The sequence below is a fragment of the Notothenia coriiceps genome, unplaced genomic scaffold (assembly GCF_000735185.1).
Source record: "Notothenia coriiceps isolate Sejong01 unplaced genomic scaffold, NC01 NC01_scaffold00003275, whole genome shotgun sequence".
In the NCBI taxonomy this organism is placed as follows: Eukaryota; Metazoa; Chordata; class Actinopteri; order Perciformes; family Nototheniidae; genus Notothenia; species Notothenia coriiceps.
Window position 1 is genome coordinate 23715 of NW_011335976.1, and position 6870 is coordinate 30584.

General features: G+C 39.4%; 1 protein-coding gene across 2 annotated transcripts in view; it reads right to left on the minus strand.

Moving 5' to 3' along the window:
• The window catches only part of pnocb (prepronociceptin b), a 28933-nt gene that overhangs the window by 19726 nt on the left and 2337 nt on the right, over nucleotides 1-6870 (minus strand). The window contains exon 1 of one of the 2 annotated variants that reach the window (XM_010766287.1): nucleotides 844-912. The exons of the other annotated variant lie outside the window; for it this stretch is intronic. The gene's annotated coding sequence lies outside the window, so the exon portion shown is untranslated. Of the gene's footprint in view, nucleotides 1-843; nucleotides 913-6870 lie in introns of those variants that run through there. 2 annotated transcript variants of the gene reach the window in all.

A 6870-nucleotide genomic window follows, 5' to 3' on the forward strand; every position in this document is an offset into this window, starting at 1 on the left:
TGTGCAGTATAGTCTTTATGATAATGGAAAAAAAGATTATGCAACATTAATTTCCATGATCATTAAAATCATTATTACCATGCTTAGCATATTAACAGCGTTCACTAACTTTTTTCCCCCACTTGTTGAGGTTGACACCTGTAAACCTATAAAATGGCTTTCAATCTTCTTTTGAAGCGTTTGTGTCATGTATCTTAAATCTGACAATACTCCCAAAATCCATTAAGGGAAAATTAAGATGCGTTTGAAGTGCATCACTCGCGCTATTTTGATGAATTAAGCGAATATTAGTGAGAATTTGAGGATCGATTTCAAAAATCCAACTTGGATTAGCTTTTTTCAGTGTCATTAACTACAATTTTATATTTGGTTAAGATTGTTGTAGATTTCATATATTTATACTGTATTCTATTAGACTAAAATCAGGTACAGTACACCATTTAACTGCGTTTCTCAGCATGACCGAGACTTTCTCTCTTGTTAATGTGAGTAATTAATCAGGTGCGTTGTGGGTACTCTGGCTGTGACTGTGGTGCCTTCAGAGGCCGCAGGGAGACAATCAGAGTAATGGAAAAAAAAAATACTGCAGGGTGAGTAGGTTATTTACAGCGTCACATCCGAGGGTCAAAATCCAAGATTACAAAGCCGGAAGAAAAACGAAAACGGGAGAGAAACCTAACAGTGGTTATCCTTTAAAAACAAAATCCCCAAAAGATCTATTAGCCCACGCTTCCTGCATTGAAGACACAACACGTCCTTATACCAATTTAACTCTTTTGAAGTCACACACAGATAAGCTCACACTCATATAAAAAAAAGTCCACCGTTGAGCACTTCCTTTACCTGTTTCTGTGACGTAAAGATCTCTCAGTCCTCCATTCTGTGGATTCAACAGGAGAGTTTGAGTGGCTCAGCTCGTATCCTCCAGGCAAGGGGTTTCAACAACTGAATCGCATGCCTCTCTGAGGCTTCTATAATGGCACACCCCTTTCACTCCCTGGCTCAACCCTCCGTTCCCCCCCTCCTTCCCCCCTGTGTATCAACATTCACATCACCATAGAGGAGGGTTAAGAGAGAGGTGGATCCCTCGTTTGTCACGCACCAAACCCGGACAACCCGTGGACCGTGCTGACGTAGGAGGCGAGCCTTACGCCAACCAGCTTTAATCTTCATTGAGCCAACCTAATGGCTCTAAAAAATAACGCATTATCCAACAGTGAGGTTGAGCCGGAATTTCTAACGTCTAAGTGTTCCATAAAACTCCCACCCAAACCTCGACGCCCCAACCCTGCAGCCAAGGTCCAGGGAAACCAATATCCTAATCGGAATCAGATGTTTTTTCCCTTGAAAGTTTCCTAACAAGAAGCACCGTGGAGAACAACAAGGCTTTTTTTTGTGTTTTCAATGAGATTTTTAATTCTTATTTTGAATGACAGTAAACATAGAGAGAGCTGGGTATTTGAATGTAATTGGAGTGTGAAAGTTCCCAGCCTAGGTCTGCAGACGGGAGGTTAATATGAGTCATGCGGTAGATATTGAGGATGGAAAACAAGACCCTGTTCTAAGGTCCCAGGGGTCTCTCTGTGAGTACAAACATATCGAGTGTTCAGTTAAAATGGTGGATGGTTTGGGAATGGAGTGAAATTAGAAAACAAGTCAGGGGGATAATCAAAAGTCATTAGGACACTTGGCTCAGAGCCAGCAACCGCCAGTCGTAGATTTTTAAATCATGGAGTGATAAAGGTAGACTCACAGTTGGCCCAAGAGTCGATCACAACGTCAATAGGATTCATCCTCTGGGGACTATGATGGTATAGCATGTCATGGTAATTAATTTCAATTATTGTTATGGTATTTTTGTCAAGATTAAAGTTTGGACTGACCATCTGAATCTTAAGCCATGCAGCTTGTGTGGATTTTGGAAGCAATTTGATTGTTATCTCTACCAAGTAAGCCTTGGGAAATAAATGACTGTTCAGCATGCTTATCTGGCATGGATGAGAGCAGAGCTAGTCACGGCCTAACAAAATGTTGCCCCCCAAAACAAAGAGTATGCGGGCAGGTGGAAAATAATAGCTTCATCATGCTTGAAAGCTGCTGTCTCGTGTATTGCATGTCAAACAAAAAAAAAAATCCAAAGGTACGTTATTTTGCTTCCCGAAGAAAAAAAAGAGACGATAAGAGAAAAGATTCTGTAGCTTCAGGACACCCAAAGAGAGGACGAGAGTCGTTTAAAAGTGGGTCCTGTCAAGTGAATACGTCAGTGGGAAACACTTCACCACAGCTAAATTATGAAGCTAATGAGGTTGACGTCAATACTAGTAAACATCTGTTATCTTAAAAGTCAAAAATAGTGAATGTAGAGCGATGCATTGAAATATAAAACACAGACAAACCAAGATAATCCCAGTTTAAGGTGTTTAGCCTGGCTGCCTAANCTATTGCAAATGAGATTTCTTTAGACATAGGCCTACCTCTTCTCTGATACAGTCAAATTCCGAATGGGGGATAAGTGGCACAATAGCCTATAAGTTAAGAATGCTCACTCTGATGGTCATTATATTTGGAGAGGGAAATACCAGGTGGCTGAACTACATCACCAAATAGTCAGAATAAGAGTAACCCAATACAATAAAGTGTATTAGTTCTAAATTGCAAGCCTCTAAAACATAGGTTTAAATAGTACAGGTTTTATTGAAACTTTAACCGTAATTCAAAGTACAGTATACAAATCATCAAATAATTTTGTGAGAGGTCAAGTATATAGATACCAGAATACAATGTTAAATGTCAGTTTCCTCACAAACGTTAGGGGACACATTTTGACATTCTCCACAGCAGGTGCAGAACTCTGTCCAGGGAAGGCCAACAGAGAGGCACTGGCTACAAGGACATGGGCAGACCTATAGCCGTACACATTTCTTTTTTTAAACGAGTATCAAACGAAGGGTCTATAAGATTGTAAACTTGACCTGAATTTGAACACACGATCGGTGAATGATTGGAGTAAAAACTCTCAAAACTCACCTCTTGATATAAAGTCTTCATTACAGAATGGAGATTTTGAAATGGGCAGGCACTAATGATTGATGCTTTCCATTGGCATTATGGGAAGTGTAGGATTTAGTGTTTCTGAAGTTTTACCCAAACTTACAGGAAGGACATCTCAGCCTCTGCTGTTTCAATTTGACAATTCTCTGTTAAAAATGTCTTTGCTAAGACCCCCAATTTTATTGAAGTGCAATACTAAATTGCTGGAGTGCACCTTCAAATGACTGTTATTGGTTCACTGAAGAGCAATGAAGGTTAGTGGATTGTATTTGTTACCTATGATGAATTTGGAAAAAGTGGTGGAAGTACTTTAGTCAAGTGGTGAGCTCCTAGAAAAGACAAATAGCGAGCACTTGGCCATCACTGCACAGGTTCCTTGCCTTTTGGTCAGAACTCTCTGAGTCACCTGCATGGAATGCTATCAGACTGGCTGGCTCTAGAGATGGCTCTATAGATCCGTGAGTGTGTCCACCACATGGCCCAGACTGGAATATTTGTATGTGGCTCCAAGAGGATGTATAATAACATTGGTAAAACCCTGATTATTCCTTGAGAGGTTGATATTAATCATTGAGCATTTAGCTCAAAGCTAATAAGGGAAAATTCCATTAAAGAAAATCCTCCTTGACTACTATGGCTAAAATAAAAATCAGCCAAAACACAGTTTTTGTTTCCTCATCTATAACACCATTTTCACTCATATTTTGAGATGCTATAGAGTGGCTCCCTTGATGAAAAACAAATATAAAAAAATATCTGTGGAATACGCACCTTTATGATACTTAGACGTTTTGTTCACCAGGACAATCTCCGCATATTAACACTACTTTTGTAGATGTTGAAGCTTAAATGCAATCACCAGAAGTAAATAGCAGTCGTAATGCTATAAAAACCACTATTTCAGTCACAAAGGTTCACTTCCGCTAAGCTAACTGTGGCTGATGTTCGGCTTGATGATGTTTAGTGGTTTCATGGCCACCTGTTAGCAACCGCTGTATTTTAAGACACATAAAAGCCTCAGATGTTCACCAGTGGGGTGCCTACTGACAACTGTTATGTAATAGAACAAAACTTAAACAAATATTGTAAGCTTGTATTACCTCTCAACAAGACCATTGACTTTGAAATGAGGGAAGCCTGAAGTGCTAACATGCTAACACATTTCTGGTAACAAGTAAGAGAACAAGTAAGTTCTGTCTTTGAATCACATCTACCATAGAGCATAGCGCCCCCCGACTACCAAGAGGGGAGACTCATCCAAAAAAATGTATTACAGTGATTTATTTTTACCTTCATGTCTTAATCATCATCCGCATGCTTTGGTATGATTATTATGCCTGGGCACTCGTGACAACCGGGGGCAGAAGGAGTCACAACTTTTCATTCTCAATAACTAAAAATTGAATCTTTGCCCTTTACATTTATGACGCTTTGAGCCATGACATGCACACTCATCTTTCTGCTCTGTTCCAGTAATGATGCAGCTCTTGGTCATGATATTGCTACGGGTCCATTTTAACCACCCTTGCCAATGAATTTGCATACTATTTCAGCCACCTCTAACATTTCATATTATTTGCATAATCTATCTGACAAAGCTAGCAGATGACTGCCTGCATAGAGTCGATATATAGCTTTCGCACACGTATAAAGTGGTCGCTAGGAAATGGGGGCCCTTACACAGCAGCATAATCCATCCAGGAGCCTAGGAACTCGTTACAAGAGTTGCATTTTAAAAGAGTTCTTCATCACTCACAAATACAAACAACCTTGCCCACCTAAATGAACGCCGGCATGAAAGCAAAAGGAAAATTAACTATAACGAAAGGCCTGATGTGCCTTTACTTTTAGATTATTCTTTCCATCTCGCACAAATGAAAGCTTTTACCCATTTGTGGCCAAACAAATATGCTGTTTTATGCATCCATTAGGGTTAACTAAGACCCTGATGTTACGTGTGTGCAAGTTGGAATGTTTGTTCCTTTTTAAACACAGAGGAGGCAATCAGAGCATTCATAAAAGAACCACGAGTCCCATGTATTTGGTTTTCTTTTCTGAGTACAATTTGGCCACTGCCTGAAATACATAGACAACTCTATGGTACTGTTTCTTATTATTTCCCCTCCATTTAATTGAGTTTGTACGGACGAGAAAGGGATAAGTACATCGAAAAATGAGAGGAGCATTCTACATTTTGAGAATAAAGTGAAGATGTCAAGAAAAAGGTGGAGGTGTCGAAGACTTGTGAGCATGAGTTCTGAAAGTTTGACTTTGTTTCTGGAGATGTTGACTTAATTCTGTCTTATTTCCCCCTCTTTCCCCTCGTATGACTGATCCTCGTACTTTTCCAGTAGTTTTCCATTAATATTATCTTGTTATATAAGGTGTAGGGGAATCAGAAACAGGGCACAAAGAAAATATAGTATGCATTGATATCTTTAGACTCCTTGGTTGCATCAATGCTTTCCATACAGCCCCTCAAAAAAAGCCCCTTTTGTGTTCCTACCCGACAAGTGAATGAAGGAACACGGCATCCGAGCAGCCTGTGCACCGTTGAGAAAGTTGCAAGTGTATTAATAAAGCTAACGGTGGGATAAATTAGCATTAGAGGCTTTAATGAAGGGTGGAGAGGGGGCCAAGGTGTCACCACAGTGAGTGTGGGAGAAGAATAGCTGTATGCTCGCCTCTGACAAAGCGCTTACTCACTCTATCTCGTCCATTAGGCGTCTGCATGGAGCTGAAAAAACACAAAGGAGTCTGCTAATGCATAGATAACCTAGAGGTCTCTCTTTCTGTTTCCTTTTTTCACGCATTTGCATCCATTTCTGTTCTTGCCCTAACACACCCTTTGTTCCTACACTCATCTTCTGGTTTCCATATCCACAGCTGAGATCTATTATCTTTAGTGACGTATTGCTGAGTTTTCGAGTGTCCTCCAGTGGTGTGTGGATCTCAACTCCCCTTTATAAAGGCCAAACCTGAGCCAGGAGCCACCGAAGATGGATTGCATAAAGATGTGGTCATTTCGAAAAATGATGAAAAAACCTTACTGTACATCTCATGCATGCCATTTATGGTACTAATTAATTCTTTAGAACCTGAGGAGATTCATGAGTGTTTTATCACACCGGCCTGTAATCGCTTGTTGAAAATGCATTGATCTGAGATAATGGGCTAATTAAGTGCAGTTCAGTGTGCAAATGGAGAAAGGGGATAGGCAAAAAAGGCTCCATGATAATGATAAAAAATGCATAATTTCCCAATTAATTCTCACTTGATGTCCATTCTTTAAGGAATTAATTTATGCAAATAACTAAAAATAACAGCAGTGTTGAAGACAGTTTTGGGTTTGCTTGTCAATGTTTTAAAAACAATTTCTGTGATTTCTGGGTTGGGTTTTTTCAGTTGGATCATTTTAAAATCTAGTTTCTACAATGAACCAAAGTTTCAACCAAAAATACTTTTGCTGCTTAAATCTAACAACAGACATAAACCCTGTCAATTTTCAGGTCCTTTCACACCCACTACTCACATGAACACTTCACCATAAATTGCACAGCACACAAATAAAGCCCTTCGTTTGTTTGAATAATTATGCTAATTTCCTCATCCTACAAACACATTTATGTAAACATGATCTAGGAAACAGGGCTGCTCAAAACACATGTTTTCATAGGGACTATTTCTTTGATATGAAGTAGTTTTGGTGAAAGTCAGTTATCTAGATTGATACAGATTTTTTTTTTAGCGACACGCATTAATGTTGACTTTTTAACCCTAATTCTAACAATATATTTAACCCTCCTATTGTCTTTGTTC